Source organism: Cricetulus griseus, chromosome 6 (genome assembly GCF_003668045.3).
Source record: "Cricetulus griseus strain 17A/GY chromosome 6, alternate assembly CriGri-PICRH-1.0, whole genome shotgun sequence".
Taxonomy (NCBI): domain Eukaryota; kingdom Metazoa; phylum Chordata; class Mammalia; order Rodentia; family Cricetidae; genus Cricetulus; species Cricetulus griseus.
In genome coordinates this window covers 132,871,114-132,894,817 of record NC_048599.1, presented here as the reverse complement: position 1 = coordinate 132,894,817, position 23,704 = coordinate 132,871,114, and the positions used below count along the sequence as shown (strand labels likewise).

Genomic DNA, 23,704 nt, shown 5'->3' with positions numbered 1-23,704 from the left:
CTGGGTAAAGCAGGTGTTTATTTCTCCTGCTCTTTTATTGAAATTGATGCTCATTTACAATTGTCTAGATCTAATGCTTTGTATTCTTACCCTTGGTCAAACACAAATAAAAAACAAAACAAAACCTAGAAATTCTCAATGCAAAAATAGGCAAAGATCTTAAAATTTTAGAATATTCTGTTAGTACTCTAAAGGAGAAGATTAACTCTTCAGCTAAGATGTTCTTCCAAAACAGAGGAGGTTGTGTTGGACCTACTCCTCTTTGGGCAATGAAGATTTGGTATGCCCTTGGGAGAAAAATTCTATTTTTATCTTAACAAATCCTGTGTAATTAGACAGTATCTTTCAGAAATAATAAAGAACCTCCAAGAAAGAAAACAGGCAAGCCAATCAAGGCTGGTTTGGATCCTGGTTCAGCTAGAATCTTAGGTAACTATCCCTGTCTCCAATTTCTTCAGCATTTTTGGCATTCTGCTTATACTACTTCTGATAGGGTATTGCCTCCTATATGTTCTGGTCCACTTAGTTAAATCTAGACTAGAATTGCTAAACTCTTGGTCCTGAGAATCCAATGTCAATATTTAAATAATCAAGAAATAGAAGACAAATGATAGCATAGATATGCTGCAATGCCCAAGACAATGGGGAAATGAAATGAGAACTTATTTGTTAAATCCTAATCCAAACTTGAGCTAAAATTAAGGTCATCCTGACCCTCCATTGTGCATAATATTTTCAGGAACCATAAACGTACCTGTACCTACTGTTGTTCTGCTTTTATAACCACAAAATATTCTGCTCCACCCTCTGGCATATCAGAAAGACCATGGTGACACAACTGTGCTATATTCTTATTAAAAGTTAATATTCTGTCATGTTTGCTAATAGCCATCACAGCTACATTAATGGGTTGTAACAAACTTGTGGGTTTTATTTTTATAAATCCCCTGCTCACTCAACTTGGGGCTGCCTCTTCAGACTTGTGATAACAAGACTATGTTCACATCTGGGACTCTGTGGCTCAAAAAAATACTTTAAATTCATAAAGAGCTCATCCTGGTATCCTTCTCTTGGGTAAGAACAGCACCAGTAAAACAATGACACAGCATAAAAATCAGAATGACAATGGATTCTTTCTTTCTTTTTGCTTTTTCTTTTGGTATTATGTAGGGGAAGCTGTAGCCACGCCTTCTTAGGGGCTGGCTACAGGAGTACCTGAGGGCTTGTCAGGGCATGGTCAGAGTGAGTAGGGGGACTGCATTTTCGGTTTCGGTTTCTCTTTGCTTCTTGCTGGACAGAATACCACCGGCTGGCTGGTTCGCTCTGTAAGTAAGGCTTTTCCCTATTAAATACCCTTATATTTCTACCTGATTCCGTATTGGTAATTTCCTACTATAGTATTATGTAACAGTTTTGTTTCTGTCTTAGTTACTTTTCCTCCTGGTGTGGAAAATTCCCTGAGAAAAGCAGCTGAAGAAAGGGTTTATGTCAGATCTCTGTCTTATGGTGAACTGGGAATGCTGCACCCAAAGATAGGAAGCAGAGTGAAGAATGCTGGTGTTCAGTTAGCATCACCCTTTAGATGGCGTTCAGGACCCAAGACTAGGTACATTTAGGGTGGGTCTTCATATCTCAATTAATCTAATCAGCATAATCCCTTATGCATAGGACTACAGGCTAACACAGTGCGTCATAGGTCTGCTGATAGGCTAGCCTTCTGGGAGATTCAAATTCTGTCAAACTGATAATAAATATTAACCATTATATTTGTGGTTTTGTTAGTTTTTTCTTGTTTTCTGTTTTAAAACTTCTAGCAAAGGTTCTTGCAGAATGAGTACTGTGAGTTTAAGTTGAGTTTTCGATCAGAACAAGACCATTTCTAAAGATTAAAACAAGCAAACTGTCAAATCCTAAGTTTCAGACAAGATTCTAGACTTATTTGATAATTATCTGAACTGAAGCCAGCCTAATGACAGACCTGTAATTCTAGCCACATTTAAAACTGAGGCATGAGGATCATAAAGACCTATATGATTTCAGAGTATGCTCAGTGGTTCCCTGGGCAATGAAGGGAGACTTTGTCTAAAAATTAAAAAAGAGAAAAGTAAAAATCTGGATATGACTGTATTTCAGTGGCAGAGCATTTACATAGTATACTAATACTAAACATACACACACACACACACACACACACACACACACACACACACATATATATATATATGAAACAAACTGATGCATATCAAAAGTTACCTCTATCTCTTGCTACCACTACAAAAAGCTAATAGAAGTAAAGATTTAGTCCTGGTTGGTCCTCAGTGTGTCAGGATTTCTGGAACAATTGTAGGAAAGCACTGGAATTGATAATACCAGAACAGCTCTAATATGTCCCGGACAAAGAGAACATCATTAATTCATAGGTGCCCAAAGCTGGTGACGTCAAATGAGACCACTGAACTCGTATGGGGCTGCAGAATAAACTATCTCTTATTCCTTCTAAGGGAAATGTGTGCTTTCCTTTGGCAATTTCAATTGGCCAACTACTGAAAGTATCAATAAAAATTTAAATATTTAACTTTTAAGTGATTCTTCCTTCAACTATGCTTTCAATAAAATCATATAATTATATTGATCCTTTTTTCTGAACCTTGGTATGTCTATCTTTAGAATCCCTTCATTCCAGCCATCCCTTAATTTACTTTGAGTATTTCTCTTCTGATATTATAGAATTATTGCAAGAGGGGGCAAGGTCATGTCTGACTTTCCAGCTCAACTTTTCTCAGGATTTTGTTTTTCAAACACATTTTAGAATTCCTTAGAGCTTGGGTCATACATGTGCTTCTCTTCAGCTACAGTATATCACTATGTATAAAAACTAAAATAATAATGAGAGCTAATATTTATAAACCCAAATGAGTATCATTACAGAGAAAGCAAAAGCTTCAAATTAGTTTAATTAGGATGCCTATGTAATTGAAGTAAAAATGTTGTTTGTTTAGAAAGGAAAACAAATGTGCAATTCCTACAGTGTGTCCTCTGTGTTTTATTCCCTTTCATTCTCTCTGTTCCTACCTTTTATGATCATCATATTCTTGGTTTTCTCTATATATCTATTGACACTTCATGTTCATGTCACACAAGGTTCTTAGTGATATTTGGATGGCTCATGATTTTAGTTATAAGCACCATCATTAAAAATCCCCCTTGCTGAGCAGGATATGACACATCCTTCTCCAAACCTACCCTGGTAAACGGATGGAACTAGAAAAGAATATGTTCAGTGAAATACCCCCAGAAAGAAAAATATCTCACTGGAAGCAACTAGCTCCAAATCTTTACATGTGACTACATATACTGAATAACTGTAGAAACCAGGAAAGCAAAAAGTAATTATTTTAGGGATTTCTGAGCCCTTTATCTGATAGGGAAGCAATGATTGGAGGAAAACTAAAGTGGATAGAAAGAAGGATGAGGAGGAGATTAAGGAGAAGGAAGATAAGGGAGGAGGAAGAATCACAGACACATCATTGTAAAAAGTTTTTCTTCCCTATGAAAATATAAAATGGAAATATAGTAGTCCTCCTACAATTCCAGTAACCATTAAGTCCTTAGAGAAATATCTACTCACTGCTCTTCCTTACCCTAAGCTCTTCTCTCACCCCTTTACAGTTGTCCATATATAATAATGCATGCGCAAACTTCTTGTTTCCTATTTTAAACTTCCTAGGTTTAAAATTCAGAATATGGAACATCAGCTACACACTGATATAGTCATTTTCTGCATCACTAGGTCTCAGGGATGACAAGTCATGAATACAGTGTGTTTGATCAGTTCTCAAATCAAATGCTCAAAGACCATTTGTGGTTTAGACCCAGTCAAGGCACTCTTCTATGTGTAAGGCAGTGTCATATGGTGTGTGTGTGTGTGTGTGTGTGTGTGTGTGTGTGTGTGTGTGTGTGTGTGTATGTGTGTGTGTTTGTGTGTGTATGTGTGTGTCTGTGTCTGTGCCTGTGTGTCTCTTTACCTTAATCTTCTTTTTTAAGAAGTTAATTTAAAACAACAAAGTTAATCATTAAAATGATGGAAGCATTTAATGTTACAGTTTTCTTAGTTCTGTTTCCCCATACCTATGCTCTCATATGAAGACACAGTGATTTATTGAAAACATAAACTGTCTTGAAGTATAACAATATAAAATTGCATTTGAGGACAAAATTACTGAAGAACATGCCACTGAATAAACTGTAGGTTATCAACTTTCACATATATTTTTATTTTACTGTTGTTTGTGTATATGGGTGTGTGATATGGTTGTGTTTTCCAGTGCATGAAATAGAAACCACAGAAGGATGTTGGGTGTCCTGCGCTATCATTCTCCTGTATTCTCTTTAGAAAGCATATCGTAATAAATCTGGAGCTAGGCTGATTGGCCACCTAGGGTGAACTATCTGTCTCCACCTGCCACATCACTAGGGCTACTGACATGCACAAATATACTCAAGTTTTATTTGATTCGATGAACTTCAACTCTTACACAGCAAGAGTTCTACCAACTCAGTTATCTCCACAGCTCCCCGTATCCAATATAAATGCTATCATGAAGAACTTTTATGCTTTTAATTTTCATGTTATTCTTTGCCTAGCCCATAATATGTATTTTCCCAAACATTCATTCTTTACATATTACTTTTCAGTTCTCAGATTTTGTTTATATTATCAGTTCACTTAAAGAGTCAACATTCATGACTTCATGAACAAAAACTTTATCTTTATCACTGTGACTATTTTTTGTAATATGATTTTTTATTTGAATTACAAACAAGATTGAATTACATGACAATCCCAGTTTCCTTTCGCCCTTCCTTCATCCCCTACCACCCCCAACTAAATCCCTACCTATCACATATCCTTTCTTCTAATCTACACCTGACTCAACCTTTCTGCTCCCTCATGACCTCTGCATTCTTCCTTTTCTTCCCTTCTCATTCTCGTAGCTCCTTCCCCCTCTTCCCATGTTCTCAATTTTCTCAGGGGATGGTGACCCTTTCTCCTTCACCAGGGGACAAAGTTTTTCTCTTTTAGGGTCCTCCATGTTTACTAGTTTCTATGGCAGTGTGGATTGTAGGCTGGTAATCCCTTACTCTATGTCTAAAATCCACTTATATGTGAGTACATATAGTCAGGCATGGGTGGCACATGCCTTTAATCCCAGAACTCGGGAGGCAGAGGCAGGCGGATGTCTGTGAGTTCGAGGCCAGCCTGGTCTCCAGAGTGAGTGACAGGATAGGCGCCAAAGCCACACAGAGAAACCCTGTCTTGAAAAACCAAATAATAATAATAATAATAATAATAATAATAATAATAATAATAATAATTCCTTGAAACTGGAAGCAGCCTAGATGCCTCTCAACTGAAGAATGGATAGAGATATTGTGGTACATTTACACAAAGGAGTACTGCTTAGCAGAAAAATACAATGGAATCTTGAAATTTTCAGAAAAATGGATGGAACTCGAAGAAACCATTGTGAGCAAGGTAACCCAATCACAAAAAAAACCACTGTGACTATTTTAAAGAAAATTTAAGGTGATCTTTAAATATTCATTTTAATTTTAGAATATCTTATTTGTAAATGATCAGTTATAAAATAGTTATTAACATTGCTGTCAAAATATATTTAAAATTTATTATTTTTAAAATTTGTAGCTGGATTGGGATAATACCTTATGAGTCATTAATCCTGGCAAATGACTGATAACAAGAAGGGAAATAAGAGTCTGTGAGAGGAGACATTCTAGTAACTCTTTAAATATATATATGAACAGTCCAAGTATAAATTGAATTAAAATTTTTAGGCAGGAAATTATTTTAATGAGATATAACAAACATTCTAGGAGCCAAAATTTTATCCTTAATATTTGCTCAGCAAACTTTATTTATACATCAATTGATAGTACACCAGATACTATTCAAATTCATTCATTGTTTAATGTTAATTAATTATGAATGTCATTTTATATTAAGTTGCTTTTTATAAATGGAAATAGCAACATTAATTTTCATCTCCTTACTTAAATAATAATGGTAGTGTAAAATATGATGTGGAATAAAATTCAAATCTTTTTCTCAGATTAATAAAGTAAAAAATCTTATATGACAAAATTTAAAAGCACCAAATTTGTGATTGATATGCCTTAAACATTTCTTATAGGTTCCTTAAATTTGGCATGTGATTTTTAAGTTCACATATATTTTTTCAAGAAAATTTGTAATTATTTTAATAAAGTTAATTCTCTTTGAGAAATCTAAGTTCTTCTACATTAGGTTTACTTTAGCCATACGGTTGTACATAGTTTTACTAAGTAGGTAACTTTCAAATTATTGATGACTAATTTTATTCATTATATCTGAATAATATAAAAGTGTTTAGAGTAAAATAAAGGCACAATGCAAGTTTAGGTCAGTCTGTAAACTAAATTCTAAATTGTCTTTCCAACATTCTTAAACTAAATTCTACTTGTCTATTGATTAGCCTTCTGGTAACACTATCTTAAGGAAAAAAGCATTTCTGTTCATTTGAATTTTCTATTTAAAGCACACTTTGAAAAGATTTTCACAATTTGTTATGTTTACAATTATTGTACCTTCAGTAATAATAAACTGGAAAAAACATGGAAAGATTTGAATAAGTTAAAATTTTGTTTTGCGTATGTCTGTAATACTGGCCAAAAGTAGATAAAAGAGGGATGCTGGGTAGTTCACTTGCAGACTGACTGATGGATCATTTTGTACAAAGACCAAGGTTCAATCTTACCACTGATAAAACCTATATGGTGACAGCTTCTTAATTTTCTTGGTCATCCTCAGCTACACAGCAAGTGGGCAGCCAACCTGGGTTATATGAGATACTTTCTCAAATGTATAAACAATGGCAGAAAATATATTTAAAAGGAAAACAAACATTAAAAGATGAGTAAATGAAGATAAACATAAATATCCAAAGAGGTAGGATTGCATATTAAGCAATCAGCATAAGCTGATCTAATGCTACAATATAATCAAATAATGAAGATAAGTCACAAGAGTAAAACTTCCTAGAGAAATTAAATTGCACAACATATGAAGATAAACAAAAAATTTTAGGAAGCATATAAGAGTGTTTATTTCATACAGGTATAGGTACATTGTATCCACACATATTTTTACAGAAATACCTGAAGGCAAATTGACAAGGCTTTCTTCTCAGTAGTAGGGGACTCCTGGTTTGGACACTCACCACTCTCTTCACCTCAGCACAATCAGTGCCACCTGCTTGCTTGGATACAGAATTGTGGCTTGAACCCTGGGCCCATGTCTCTTCCCTCAGACAGCACACTTCACTCAGCTTTTCAAGGAGGCTAGGGGGCTCAGCTTTACCAGAGGACTGCCATTCAGATCTCAACATCCACACCAGGCTCCAGGAAATCAGAAGTCTGCCTTCATGGACACTTGCCCACACAAGTAAGTAATTATTTTAAGTGAAAACACTTGCTATGCTAGGTATATTACACAATCATAAAAGTAGTATTAAAAACATCTTTATAGGTAATTCCATGTGGCTGCTAGAGAAAAAATAGGGAGACACAGGCAACACCATCCAGGGCATTAACATCCGTCTGCATGTGATCCCGAGGCTGAGATCATAAAAATTTTGCTACAACCGAGCTCATGTCTGTCTTTGACTCCGACCAGCTAATACAGCTGCTTTGCAGAGGGGCCCAGCTGGCTTCCAGGTTAGAGTTGTCTCCCCTCTCCCTGCTTGCTTTGTTGAGGATACAGGGGACATGGGATGCTGCAGACAGGGCATCTCTGGGCACAGCTTTCTTCTAAGCAGTGAGTTTTTGCCCCACAGTCTAACTAACAGGAAGAGAGGTTCAGGTCCACTCAGGTTCAGTGTCAGGCAGCTTTCCCCCTAGTCACCAAAGACAAAAGACAAACTGTCGAGGGTGGTACCCTGACAGAAAACTTTTATCATAGCAACTCCACCTTCTTGTGCCTTTCTGGATCCACCTTCTTGTGCCTTTCTGGAAATGGGGAGAGCTTGGTGCATTGGTGAGAAACTGACTCCTTGGGCTGTTTAGGAGAACACCTGCAGCTTGAACTTAGCAGTCCACTCCAGGCCCTCCACCACTGCTATAGCCACTGCTCTAAATGGCACTATTAACCACATTACTGCCAGTTTCACAAAGCTTTGGTCCTTAATTTCGTCAGGCCATCTTTTGTTTGAACCTCAGGACGCCTTTCTTGTAGGTTCACAAGGGAAATTGAACAAAGAGGTCCCCTGCTTTGCTGATGAGCATCTCAAAGGGCAGGTCCTGAGGGATCTAGTACAACAGGTTGTGGACAGAAGCCACATATCACAGTTACAGTCCAGAACTTCCTGCTTCCGGTACAGCACGATCACAGCTACAAAGTAAATGGGCTTGAACAAGTAGTAGACCAATGTCGTATAATCACACATGAAGTCCAACAGGATATGCCCAAATTAGGTGATAAGACAGATGAGAGCAAAGATGGTCCCCACCTCAGCAGTCGGCCTGAAGTCACAGATTTCTGGGTTCACTCAGTCAGTGATGAGAATCAGAAAATTTAGGATGTGTTTGGTGTTGTCCATTGTGGGATTCATGAAATCCTTGAGGTAGTAGGTTGACAGTTATTCTTCTAGGGATGGTGCCACCTTCTCACCTACCACCAGCAGAAACAGTGACCAAGATGTCATGAGAGCCCTGGTAGTAGACATGATGGTGATTGCGATGCAAGATGAGGATAGTATCTGCTAGTTCTTCCTGAGAACTGTGTATCCTCCCCTCATCTGGAATGTCACAAGGGAAGACTCAATGAGACTGCCTGACACCCAGCAGCACTTGCTGGTAGTCCTTGCTGATATTTCTCAGATTCTTCCCTAACACAGGTGGAGGCTCTTTGGTAATGGCATTGAGGACCCTGCTTCACACTTGATCTTATCAGTCTGGAGCCCTCCCTTGCTGATAACCATTTCTTGGAGGGTGCCCAAGTCACTGAGATCACTGTTACAGCATTCCCTTTAATGACATTGGCAGACTAGACATAGCCTAGTCTGCCTCTTTTTTTGTTGTTGTTCCTTTTAGCAATAAAGTATACATTACCCCTCACCTGCCAAGCCATACATAGTTCTGTGAGGGACCATCCCCAGGGGGGCCCGGGCCCCAGCCTGAGTCCGGGCTGGTGGCAGAGCCTGAAGCTCCCACAGCTTGGGTGGGTTGTTCTCTGTCAGTCTGGAGCACTCAGGTGAATAAGCAGCTATTTTTAAAGCTGCATCTGCTTCACACACATAAAATGTAAAATGGAGATACAAGTTGGCTAGAGTAAGAAAAGGAATACTTTTTCTTTAGTTAATAATTCTAACTACAATGGGCCCAGAAGGCCAGGTTAAATCCTGAACTTCCAATATACTCCTTGACGCCCTGAATTCCAAACCTGACATTGGAAATCTGAAGCAGAATTACTTTTGTGGATTGTCATTGGTAATCATTTAGATACTGATAATATAGGTGTGTAACATTTGTTTGTACAGGTATTCTTGCATTTATATATGTGTGAAGATAGACACAAAAATCATAGTTTTATTTCAAAAGGAGTCAACTAGTCACAGAAATAGCAAACACATATAATGGAGGCAATTCTTAAACATTTGTGACACTTAAACCAGGTGACTCTCAAGACTCTACAAGTATTAGGTAGAGTGTAAGTGAATACTAATATTCTTAGTACGATTAGCACAATCAGCACACTGAATGACCAGCAAGACATGTCTAGAGTCATTGTGTTATCATCTAACACATGACTTTATGCCCAGCAGCCCCTAACTGCATGAGGATGCTAAGAAGACAAGTGAGCACATTTGTGTGGAAAGCTTATGGTTTACTGGAAAGCAGCATTATGGTAATAAGTGGCAGCAAAAAGATGCTGGTAATATATTTTAAGTAAGACAAAGTAACATGTCATCCTTCTGTCACTTTAAAGATTATAGAAGCTGCTGGGAGAAAATGAGGAAGATATTCAAATCTGCAATAAATGAAATTGAGAAAAGCCCTCATTTCAAAAGATGTTTCAGATATGACTGATTGTTGGACTGATAAGATAGCTGCTCATTGCTTACATGCAGGCATTTTTAGACATCATTAGTTTTTTCTATGTCTTTAATTTACCAAATTTTCATGTGATCAGAATAAACATCTTTCCCTTCTTTCTCTCATTGTCATATATTGTTTTCTTTGGCTTTTGAGATTTAATAGACACACAGTAAATCATATTTGATTATGGCTTTGTACAAAATGCTGGTGTATTCATCAGAAAGAATATTTTAACAAAGATATAACTGAAGCTTGTAGCATGAACAGCACAAGGACATTTCCTTATTCAAAGTTCATGTGATCAATGACAATTATTGAGCTGATTAAGATGGGAAATCATAGGCTAGATAGAGCAATAATGTTAAGTGGATTAGCTTTATTTTTCAGTCTGCAGCCAATGCCATTTATAGAGAACTACTGTGTACAGACCCTTGCAATCCATACCACATACTTCCTGGATAAGAGTTCCAAAAGGATTTGGGAAATTACAGCATTCCCTTTGATGACATTGGCAGAAAGTATGCAATTGCTTTCTTACAAATTTGTAAAATTATCCCTAACTACAGAGGACTCATCTATAACTTCCTTTTCTAGGATTTTAGTTACCTGGAATAGCTGAAATTCAGATATGATAGTATGTATATGTCATTAAACTTTCAAAACATAACAAACACATTCAAAAACATTTGTGACAGTATATTGGTATGGTTAATCTAGTTCACATTTATGTGTTATTGATAATTTCTTTCTGCCCCTAATCAAAAGATCACTCTCTGTGGTAAAGACAGTATAATAGCAGTTTTATGCTCTTCATGGTTCAGGCATTCATTGTAAAGTTGAGCTTATTTCCTTCAGATCTCATGTGGAAATGCAAACATGTATGCTGTTCCTTTTCATTAAAAATATATATAATCTATATTTCTGCATGCTGTAATCACTGGAATTCAATCAATTATGTGTAAAGATATACAGAATACAGTAAACATATAGTTTTGTAAAATAAAAAATTAAATAACTAATATTTCTATATTTAAGGTTTCCGTAATATATTTGAGAGTAGAAATGTTACATATAAACAAATAATAATATTTTTAGCCTTTAAAACCAGTTGCCAAAGCCGAGCATTGGTGGTGCACGCCTTTAATCCCAGCACTTGGGAGGCAGAGGCAGGCGGATCTCTGTGAGTTCGAGACCAGCCTGGTCTACAAGAGCTAGTTCCAAGACAGCCTCCAAAGCCACAGAGAAACCCTATCTCGAAAAACCAAAAACCAACCAACCAAACAAACAAAAAACAGAAAAAAAACAGTTGCCAAAAAGGAAACACTGCTTTTACATATGTGAAATCATTTTATTCTAAAAAAAAAAATACAAACAGAAACAAACAAAAACCTGTGAGAATATTTATAATCTCCTGGGACTATTTTAATAATATTTTTTCATTAAACATTTTATAACCTTCTTTATATATACAACCTGACAACCTCTCATTTTTCTGAACAATCCACTTGTATTTAATTTCAAATAAAAGTATATATACCTTAGAGTATGTATTAATAGTTTTATGAGTGGCAGGGAATAATGATTTTTTTCATAAAATTCACCTAGACATGGAAATATGGGCAGAAATGCAAATAAAATTTTGCTGACATGATGAATTTAGAGATGAAAGGTGCTGGATGCTTAACATGTTCACTAAATTTATTCTACCCAAGATGCTACTGTTTATGATTTTCAGATGAATAGCTCACTTAAGCGAAGGGAGCATTAATACAATATGATATTAATATACAAATACTCACATTATTCACCTGCCGCTGACATTCTGAATTAAATCAGTAATGGGGTGTATAACTGATTAAATATCTACACTGCAGAAAGCACCAGTTCCAGATTTAGAGAGGCACTGCCAGACTGATCACATCATTACACTGCCAAATGCCATCTATCACTTTTACTGAACTTAACGAAGATGGATTACATCCCACAGACGAGATGCAGCCTATAAATACTGCCAGGCTGATCTTCATCTGACTTTCCTCCAGAACAGACAAGCAACAAATCAATAATTGAAAAAATCATATTAGAAATTCAATGTTATTCAGTACCCAGAAGAAATCATGTAGGGGAGTACAGCATCAAATGGCCTTAACTCAATGAAACCTGCTAATCCCTGATTTTCCTTAAGCATATTTACTTCATCAAATTCAATGAAATGCATTTGTTGCATTAGTCATAACTACTCTTCATTACATTTACAAACTAAGACTGGCTTAATACTGACAAAACATTTTAAATCAAATTTTCTGTATCGTGTCCAGTATACCTGTTGACTCAAGCTGCATAGCTAATACTGGACAATAATTTCAGTTTAAATGTTAACTGTCCTCAAATGCTGAAACAAAATGGATACCGTAACACAAGTGTAAACAATGTTCTCATTTAACAACTTCAGTGTTGATTTAATAGGATTTCTCCATTAAACATCTGTCAGAGTTTCTGTTTACATCATATTTAGCTTTCACAATTTACTCTTGTGAAAAATGCATCTAAATTGCTTCAATATTCCAAGAATTGAGACCTAAATAATCTCTGACTGCTGCCTTTGACGACATTATAATAAAAGATGACAGGTGGTCAGGACTGGATGCTTAAGGAGAAGTTGATGACTCACAAGCTATAAAGCACCTGAGGAGATGCTTAGTTCATACCTACTTCTAAATGCACCATTAGAACCTTAATTAAGTCTTTATCCTTCCACTGTCTTCCTCATATGGCCATAAGGCAGATAATAATTCAGAAAAGAAATAAAGAATATAAAATGACAATTACTCTGGAAGTAGAGTGGATTTTGGTTATTTAATCAGTTTTGTATTTCATAATGACCATACATGAAGATTTGTTTTAAGGAACCATTTAAATCAGAGGACAGATTAAGTATTTTTCACGATAAAATTGACTAGCATCGATTACTATCTATACCTTAAAAAGCATCTCTAATTCTTTCCTTCCGATGTGATTTTATGATATCAGAAAACATGTCTTTAAAAAAAATGGGAAAATGAAACATGAATATAGTTTCAGAATAGAAGACCATATGTGTTTTTTTAAATACATCCCTAAAAGACAAAAAAGGAAGGCAAGTTATGAAGTTCCATTTGGCAAATCATCTTCTAATTGACTTTCCCATCTCTAGATTTATAACTTTTATTCATACCTTCTCAGCAACACAATGATGGTTAGATGATTCCAGGTGTCACTAACTTCTGATAATTTGAATTTCGTAAAGTTTTTTATTACCTTGATAGTGGGAGACTTCAGTGCCCCACCAAAACACACAAGTTGTCTTCAAAAAAACTAAATAGAGAAATGACGTCATAAAAATGAACCTAACATAATAGTTCACCTAATTATACACAAACACAAAATTATATCTTTTCTCAGTACCTCATGAAGCTTTCTCCAAAACTGACCACATACGCAGACACAAAGCAAGTCTTAACAGACACAAGAAAATTGAAATAACATCCTGCTTGGTACCTGATCACAACAGAAAAAAGCTGGCTATCCACAACAGTAGAAACAACATAAAGCTTACAAATTCATGTAAACTAAATACTATTTATTGAATATAAAATGGGACAAGAAAGAAATTAAAGACATTTTAGGATTAAGTAAAGATTATACCCAAATATCAAACATATGGGACTCAATGAATGCATTTCTAAGAGGCAAGTTTTTAGCATTAAGTGCAGAGAAAGAGAGAGAGAGAGAGATCTCAGACTAGTAACAATAGCATAACTGAAATCTCTAGAACAAAATTAAGAAATTACACCAAAACAGAGTAGACAGTAAGAAATAATCAACGTTGGGTCTAAAAATCAATAAAATAGAAACAAACAATAGAATACAAAATATCAACAAAAGCAAAGAATTGGTGCTTTCAGAAAAATCAGTAAGATTGACAAACCCTTATCCAAATGAACTAAAAGTTGGAAAAGGTGGGTCCAAATTAACAAGATTAGAGATAAAAGGGAGATATTACTGACCATGAGGAAATGTAGAGAATCATACTGTCATTCATTAAAAACCTGTACTCCTCCAGGGTGGAAAATCTAAATGAAATGGATAATTTTTTGATATGTACCACTCACAAAACATTACCAGATAAACAATTTAAACAAACCTATACACTCTACTAAAATTGAAGCATTAATTAAAATCTCTCAAGCAATGAAAGCCCAGGACAGATGGCTTCAGTACAAAATTGCACCAGATTTTCAAAGATCAATTAACACCAATACTCCTCAAAATATTCAAAAAATTAGAAACAGAAGAAAAATTGTTGAATTCACTTCAAGAATGTCATTTACCCTGACACTCAAACCACATAAAGACCAAACGAACAATGAATACTACAGACTAATTTTCCTTATGAATATAGATACAAAAATTCTAAATAAAATATTTGCAAACAAAATTCAAGAACACATCAAACAGATTATCAACCATGATTCACCTAAGATGAAATAATAGTTCAACATATTTAAATCTACAAATATACTCCATCATATAACCACACTAAAAGACAGAAAACACATGATCATCTCATTAGATATAGAAAAAACTTTGATAAAATATCATTACCTGTTATTAATAAACGTCTTAGAGAGAAATAAAGGACAGGACTCATCATAGCTGAAGATTTAAGAGAACCTGTATCTTACCTCAACATAAAAGGAGAAAAAAATCAATGTTTTTCTGATAAAATTGGGAATAATATATGGTTCTTTACTCTCTCCATGTTTATATTCAAGATAGTATTTGAAGTCTTTGCTAGAGCATTAAGACAACAGAAGATCAATTTGATGCAAACTGGAAAGATTCACAGTATCATTATTTGCAGGTGATATGATAGTATATATTAGTGTTTCTGTATATTTAAACATGAAGAATCTACAACAATAAACACTTTCAGAAAGGTAGTTGATTCCAGAAATAACTCACAAAAATCAGAAGCTTTCATATGTACAAATAAAGAATAGTCTGAGAAAGAAATCAGGAAAACAACTTTCATAATAACTCAGATTATATAAAATATCTTGAGGCAACTGTGAAGAAGCAAGTGAAAGACCTATATGGTAATAACTTTAAGATACTGAAGAAGATATTAGAACATGGAAAGATTTCCAAAAACTCATGAATCAGTATGTTTTATATACTAAAAATGGCCATCTTACCAAAAGCAATCTACAAATTCCATGCAATCCTCATCAAAATTCCAAGACCATTGTTCACAGATCTTGAAAGGAAAATTATTAGCTTCATATAAAAACAATAAAAAAGGACAGCCAAAACAATCAATAATAATAATAATAATAATAATAATAATAATAATATTAATGCTTGAGGCATCACCATCCCTGACTGTAAATTGTACTACAAAACTATAGTAATAGAAACAGGATGGCATTTTCACAAAATCAGACATATTTGTCAATGAAATTGACCTGAAGACATAGATATAAATCCATACATCCGTGGAAAACTATGTATATATAGTAGATGGGAAGTGTATAGAAATAGGAAGATCAAGTGAAGAGAAGGAGGGATTATGGGATTAGGGAGAGAACAGACTAAGAGAAAGCTAATACCAAAGGCCATTTGAGGGATAGTATGGAAACCTAATACAGTAGAAACTTCCAGAATATGTAAATATATGAAGGAGGTTAGGTGCAGTTGCCAAATAATGGGGAAGATCATCCAAACTGACCATCTCTTGTCACCAAATGAAGCTTCAAGTACTGGGATTGGGTTATATCTAATTAAGAACATGGTAAAAACTCCCCAGGGAACCTACAAACAAACTATGCTATTGCCAAGACTTATACTTCCCTCTACAAACTGACAGAAAAGTCCTATTGCTGAAGACACCTGCAAAATATACCAAACAGAGAGGTTGAGTTGCTGCCTACACAGAGCCTACACCCCTACTTACTAGTGTCTTTGGTATTTTAAGATACCCTGCACACTACCAAAGGAGAAATTTAAACATCAACACAACCATAAAATCTTTGATCTACAATGGTGCCCTGTTTGCAATATATGCTAGTGTATTTGTGGCACAGCACTTGTGGGAGCAACCCACCAATATCTGATTTGACTTAAGGCCCAAAACTATAAAAGAGAATCTATACCTGACATTGCTTGGGCAACCAAGAACCTCAGACTAGATCACCCAGGGACCTAGAGTAAAAAACAATTACTACTGTTCTAAAAAAAGAAGAGAGTAGCAATAAAATGACAATGGCATTCTACTCTATAATCAGGGTAGGTTTCTGCTGCAGCAGATTGTAAAAATGTAGAAACCCACAGCCAGACATGGAAACACTATAAAACATTCAGCCCTAAATGGAATTTCTTCATCAAATTCCCTCCGGGTTCAGAGAACTCTTTGAAAGAGGAGGTGGAAGGGGTGTAAGAGGCAGAAAGTTTGGAAGACACCAAGAAAACAAGACCCTCTGAATCAACGAGATAGATGCACATATGAGCTCACAGAGACTGAGACAGCATGCGTGGGCCTACTCATGTCTGCATCAGATGGGGTCCCAAAATTGAAAGAAAAAGTGGATCCAAGCCTCCATCCCTTAGGCAGAAGCAATTTCCACTTTCCAATGAAAATTTAGTTTTGTCTAACAGAAGGGAAACAAACTGCTCTTAAGGGTAGATTGAATGTCCAGGAGTAGATGGCCAGAAACAAATCAACCTCACTGGGAGTTCCTTGTTTCATAATCTGTTGCAGAGATTTTCTATTTCTTTGAATTTTATCTTATTCTTTTGTTTAGATATATTTCTCTCCTTTTACTCTACAGGTACTTTATGTATATATTATGACTTACAGTTTATTGTTTTTATGGGATTCCTGAATGTGCGAATGAGTTGTTCTCTACCTTTATGTATGTTTCTTGTGCCTTAGGAACTTTTCTTTATGTTTTTTTTTTCTATTTCAATTTGTCACTTTTTGTTTTATCTTATATTATGCTATTATTATCCCTTATAAGCTTGTTGGTTTTGTAAGGGGAAACAGAATATAAATCTTGAAAGCAGTTAAGATTTCTCCTAGTATAGATGAATTATGGAAAATTCAGCATATGGAATATTATCAACTCAAACATCAGCAGTTAAAAATGCTTATTATGTGGCAGAGGCTTGAATTTTGTTGTCATCACCTATGTGGCAGTTCCAAGCCACTTCTAACTTCAGTTCAAGGGGATCTGATGGTTTCCCCTTGCCTCCATCTATTCCTGAATTCGCATGTGCGTGCACGCGCACACATACACACACACACACACACACACACACACACACACACACACACACACACACCACACACTTTTAACATTAAATATAAATAAGAAAGCTCCTAAGATATAAAGTGATGGAGGATGTAGGGAGCTGCAGAATACCGCACCCAAAAGATGGCGCCAGTTTCTGCCCTCCGCCAGCCCGTTGGCGAGCGCTCTCTGTGGTAAACAACTCCAAATTTGGGAAAGGTCATGTATCCTCTTAATTCTGCTTGGAGACAACCTATCCTGGTGCGCCATGTAGGGTTAGGTGATTGGTAGATGTAGACTATATCAGGCCCCGTCTCCCTCGACCCGGGGCCGCCGCCATTATACACTGTAAAAGCAAAGAGGTTCCCGATTAAACTGTGTTGAAGAAGATTCCTCGGTGTGGCGTCGTTCTTGCTGGTCAAGGGTGGGCGCCGCAGGAGGAGACTTAAATGTATCTTATCATGTAAAAATCAATTGAAAGGATTGTACAGTCCACAATTGTGACTGATTTTGATGTCTCTCACTTTCTCATGTACTCCAAGGTAGCCTCAGATTCACTACAGAAATGAAGCTGCCCTTGAAATCTTGATTCTATTGCCTCCATCTCCCAAGTTCTATGGTTCTAAGTCTGTGATACCATGCACTGCTTAATTCTGTATATGGTGTTCTTCAGCAAAATTATGATAGTATTTTTATCAGGAAAGCATTTTATATATGGTAAAGACTGTGATAGAATATTATTTTAAGGTGTGTGAGTGACTTTTGTTCATGCTGAATTTGTTTAACTCAGTGAACCTGTGATTCTTTGGTTGTCTAAGATACATGACAATCTAATAAAGAGATGAATGGCCAGTAGAAAGCAGGAACAAAGACAGATGCTGGTGGCAGATAAGAGTATATATAAGAGAAATGAGGAAAACAAAGGCAGTAACAAGAGAGATCAAGCAGAGGAGGATGCCAGGGGCCATCCACCCAGCCACCCAGGCACCCAGGCACCCAGGCACCCAGCCACCCAGGCACCCAGGCACCCAGCCACCCAGCCACCCAGCCACCCAGCCACCCAGCGACTTAGCCAGCATGGAGTAAGAAGAAAAGAAAGGGAATATGTAAGTAAGAACAATAAAAGCACTGAAGAAAAAGGTAGTTTGGATAATTTAAGGTAAGAAACGTTGTCTAGAAACAGTCTAAGCTAAGGCCAGTCATTCCTAACTAAGAATAAGCGTCTATGCATGATTTACTTGGTTGGCACCCCCCCCCCACTGCAAGGAAAACCAAAAGAGTAAAAAGAGCAGAAAGCAAACCACTACACAAGCCCACACATCCAAATGTGTTTTCTTTATAAATTGAAGTACTATGCAGATGTTTGACATAGTAAACCGAATACTGATAGTGGCATAAAACAAATTCATGGCAGTTCAGCGTACAAAGCAAACTTCACATCTATCAGCACAAGCAAAGGTACTGTGTTTCTTGTTTGTGATGCGCATGAACTCGTGTGTGTGTGTGTGTGTGTGTGTGTGTGTGTGTGTGTGTGTGTGTGTGTAAGTGTGTGTGTGAAACATGCCATATTATTTCCATCTACAGGACTCTTTCCAGTTTATAAAACCTGTGCTAACCAGGTATGGGAAAATTGTACAGAATGGGAATGCTTTCTCATGACAGTACAGAACAAGCAAAGCTGATAAGGGAGTAGCCAAGCTTGCACTTCCTGGGTACTTAGCTCCTTAGAGATGCTCCTTGAAAATATTAATAAAAGCTGGAGTGGCAGTTCCTACAGTGTGGTCCATGGTGCAACACAGCTTCTCCAACTTAGAAACTTTCCAGGTTATATCTTTATTAGTCGGGGTTCTGTAGAGTAAAAGAACTTACATGTTCTTTCTCATGTGTGTTTGTGTGTGTGTGTGTGTGTGTGTGTGTGTGAGAGAGAGAGAGAGAGAGAGAGAGAGAGAGAGAGAGAGAGAGAGAGAGAGAGAGAGAGAGAAAATGACTGCCTTTCTTAAAATGAGAGAAATTCTTAAACTGACAAATGAGTTTTCTCCTAGAAAGTGGAAGTGACAAGGCGAAACATTAGGAGAGAGCAGTACACACTGTGGGAATAATAATAATAATAATAATAATAATAATAATAATAATATCCCTAGGTCTCCTGCCCAGGGATACAGCCAAAGGTGTAACCAGATAGGGGGAGGTTTTAGTGGGAACCTTGCTGCTTTCTTGGCAATGGGCTTCACTGTGCTCAGGCTGAGGAAGGCTATGGATTCATAGGTCTTCCAGGCTCTACACTGGTTCTGTGAGTTACTGAGAGAATTTCCATTAAACTCTTCTCCTTTGCAAACAAGATGGACCCCTCACATGTGTGTGGACAGATGTGTACAGTTGTACATGTGCACACATCACTGTGAGTACAATAAAATTCCTCACCTTGATAAATAGCATCTCTAGTAAACATACAGCTAGATCAAATGGTTGCATGGTTTAATGAATTCGAGCAACAAGATAAACCTCTTAAAAGTAAGTCTCATGTGTGTGTGTGTGTGTGTGTGTGTGTGTGTGTGTGTGTGCTTTCAAGAACTTGGGCATGATTTTTCATCCTTTACATTTAGGGTATGTTTTGAATAATGACTGATTCCCAGAATGTATTGAATAAAAAAAGGGAAAAAGTGTAACTTTCCATTGGAAACTTGACAATCACTTCAGCCATGTCACTGAATAGTACAAAAAGTCATAAATCATATTGATATGGACATGTGACTTTGGCATAAAGGAAATGGTGCTTTATACTCTGGATTCTCTTGGTTTGTAATGAGCACAGGCTGATCCTGAGTGCAGATATCAGACACAATATTTGAAGGACAGTCTTCAATGTACAAACTTGATATTCTCAAGCCATCTATGTATAGACCATGAAACCCATAGAAAATCTAAGATATTGCCACAGCCAAGAGGAAAAAAAATGGTAACAGAAATATATTGTATAAAAGAAAAAGAATCAAAGGAAAGAATGGACTTTTGTTAACAAATTAATTAGCATTGTTTTTTTAACTACAAAGAATGAAACATGATAAAAACAAGTTGTGATTTTTAGATGAAGCTGGGTGAGGCATAAATATTTGTTCAACCATTTTAACCATTGCTATGAACAGCTAAATTTCTTTAAAATTAATTTGAAATGTAAAATCTAACAGTTTTCATTTTAGCTTGTTGTTAAAATGCTGAAGTAACAGACTTCTTCATATCTTGAAGTTTTAACTTTTACTCCATAAAAGAAAGATGCAGAAGGAAAATACCCCTGTAGAGTTACATATGAGATAAATAATCTGCAGAGCTTTACATAGAATGTTGCAATTTGATGAACATACAAAATGAAGGCGATGTGATGTTTAGCATAGACAAGAAGGATGTCAAGTTTCTCCTACTAAGCAAGAAAGAAATTTGAATGAGCTTGCTGTAAGAGAAACTCCATAGTTTGGGAACTCAAATTTAAAATATCTATTTATTGTTTTCATTAATGTTCATTTGTTATTCTAATTTAGTTGGGCATCTTTTGGATGAATGAAGTCTATAATTCTGGTCCTTTAGTTGTTATTTTTGCCAAATATAGAGCAGGGTCACTGATTTTCATCAAGAAAGCACTTTAGGAAATGCATCCTTACATTGACTCGAATGGCATGCTTACTCTCCTAGAGTTGAAGACTTACATATTCATATATTCTACAACAGACATGACCTTTATTATAACTGATAGCACCTTCCTTAGGAGAGTTACTAGTTGTATCCAAGTATAAGTTATAAATAAGTAAAGAAAGATGGGTTCCATACATTTTGTTGTCCAGAATATGTACATATATATCTGGAAGAAGACAGGTAAGACATCTGAACAGTAATTTAATAGGATTGACTCCCCAGAGCCGACCATGAAATGACATGTTGTGTACTATAAATCTTGCAGATCTTGGTCTATCCTTTCCATGAATCTATATTTTTTGTGTCATTCTTAGTAATCTACACTTTCTCTCCAGCTTAGTCATTTATTTAAGGGGTGATGATGGCAGGTATTTTAAACAGAATTGAGATAAATTCAGACCACTGTGAGAAGCTATGCTCTCTGGCAGCCAATGTCTTGTAAATAAGCCAAGATTGTTGCTTCCAATATATTAGTTGAAACTAGCAGCTTTGTGAGCAACTTTGAAAAATAGTCTTTTTCAATCAAGAAACTTCCTAAATTGCACCTTTAAAAATCAGCATTGTTTTTGAATAAACTTTCTGGTTCTATTGGTATGGAAAACCAATGTGTTTGGTATATTACCTACAACATTGTGTTGCTCATTACTGAATTGATTCCTAATTAGCATATTTCTATTAGTCAATGTTCACATGAGAACAATTATTAACTGTGCTGCACAAAAAGATATTCAAAATACAAGAATCAACACCTTTGAAAACAGAATAGGATTACTTATAAATTGAACATAGTTCATTGTCCACTGTTACATTTATGCATTCTGTTAATATTAAAATGTGTTATTTTTGATCTTCACATCAAGGTGGAAGGGAATAAAGTCAAAATATAAACATCCATGACTACTCTTTAATAATCTATCTATCATCAATTTGTCTGTCTGTCTATCTATATACTTGTGTGTATAAATAGATGTCATATCACTGTTCATTTAAGTGCCATAACTTCTACATTGTATTACTATTTTGAACTATGCTGTATCAATAGATTTATGTAGATATGTAAGCATGTTTACCGTTAACTACATGTGTTCCTTTATTTTTGAGGCATGCCTACATGTTTTCTTCATCTTACATGTTTTTAAATTTTTATGATCCTACTTACAAATTCTCCAAGCAAGTAGAGGAAATGGGAAATAGTGCTAAACATATATTATATTGAGCATAATTAGCCTATAAACCCAAAGGTGATTGTTTTTACTTGTCTAAAATATTTAAACATTTAAGATACTTTTATTTAGGGAAAATAAATGAAAAACAAATACAGCCTTGACTTCAATATCCTCAAGGAAAGTCCTTTTAATTTGAAATAAATAGATACAACCTAATTGTGTATTTTCCTTAATCTAAAATCTGCTGGTCAAGAAAATAGGCAATAAATGAACAGAATAAAAGTATTATGAAGTAATACAAAAATAATGTTAGGATCTGATTCATACACAGGTTATTTTACTAGTGTCCTTATCCAAAAATATTGAAATGCTGTAGTGTAATTTTCAAGAAACAAATACAATTTGTAGGACTACTACATAATATGGAGGTAGGAGCTGTGTATGAGAGTGGCTGACCCCCAGAGGCTGAACTTCAAACTGTCAGTCTTAGTTGAAATAGAACTAAGGGTTTTTTAGAAGACACAAGGACTGATGCGTGAAAGAAAGTTAGGGACATGTCACTGCTATCGAAATCTGGATGAGAGTCCCAGTCTGAGATGAAATCATTAACAACATCAGTGTCCTATTTTTGCATGTTTTTTATCAGTATTATTGATCATAGTGATAACATCAAGTTTCCATCCAGTATCATATGTGAAAAGGAGACCTGGATGTCGAATCCATTTCTAGTGTACGTTGATGTTTTTGTCTGATATCTAACATAGGTTTCAAGTACATTAGAAAGTGGTATAATCTGTTCAACAACCAAATGGCTTTCATGAGACAGCCTTGGCCCCAAAGCATTTTTCCAACTACATAAGTCTTATTTTAGAAATCAAAATCTTTTCTCAGTTTGGCTATGATTTCAATGATCTAATGCCATGGAACACAGACAGGAACCAGTACCAGCTATTACTGCATAGAACTTCCAAAACACAGCATCCCTGCAGCTTCAGCTCCTGTTTCATGGCTCAGTATTTGTCTTATTATTAGCTCTTTAAGAGCCAGTAAAATTTGACATTGCCAAAGATGTAGGTGACAAAGTTATCTAACACTTCAAAAATTAATTCTCAATTATAGATGATTAAGGCAACAACATTTGACAGTTCTCTTCCACACAAGGAGTCGTAAATGAAATCTTCACTAAGTCTAGCTAATAATGAGTTTGGAGTGTTAAATGATTCCTAGAGAAGTTTGTGACACATCACATTCGTAATATCCCAGAGCTGGTAATGAGTTGTCCTGTATTATTTAATAATAGCAAGTTTCCTTCATATGTCTACAAGAATTAATCAATTTCTCAATATCATGTAAAGTAATTTTGACAAAGCT

The 23,704-nt window shown here is 35.8% G+C and overlaps 1 protein-coding gene and 1 pseudogene across 1 annotated transcript in view; both read right to left on the bottom strand.

Moving 5' to 3' along the window:
- Positions 1-23,704, bottom strand: part of LOC100773941 (low-density lipoprotein receptor-related protein 1B) — a 1,050,824-nt gene that overhangs the window by 388,776 nt on the left and 638,344 nt on the right. The gene's annotated exons all lie outside the window — the stretch shown is intronic.
- Positions 7,522-10,188, bottom strand: LOC100764330 (annotated as a pseudogene).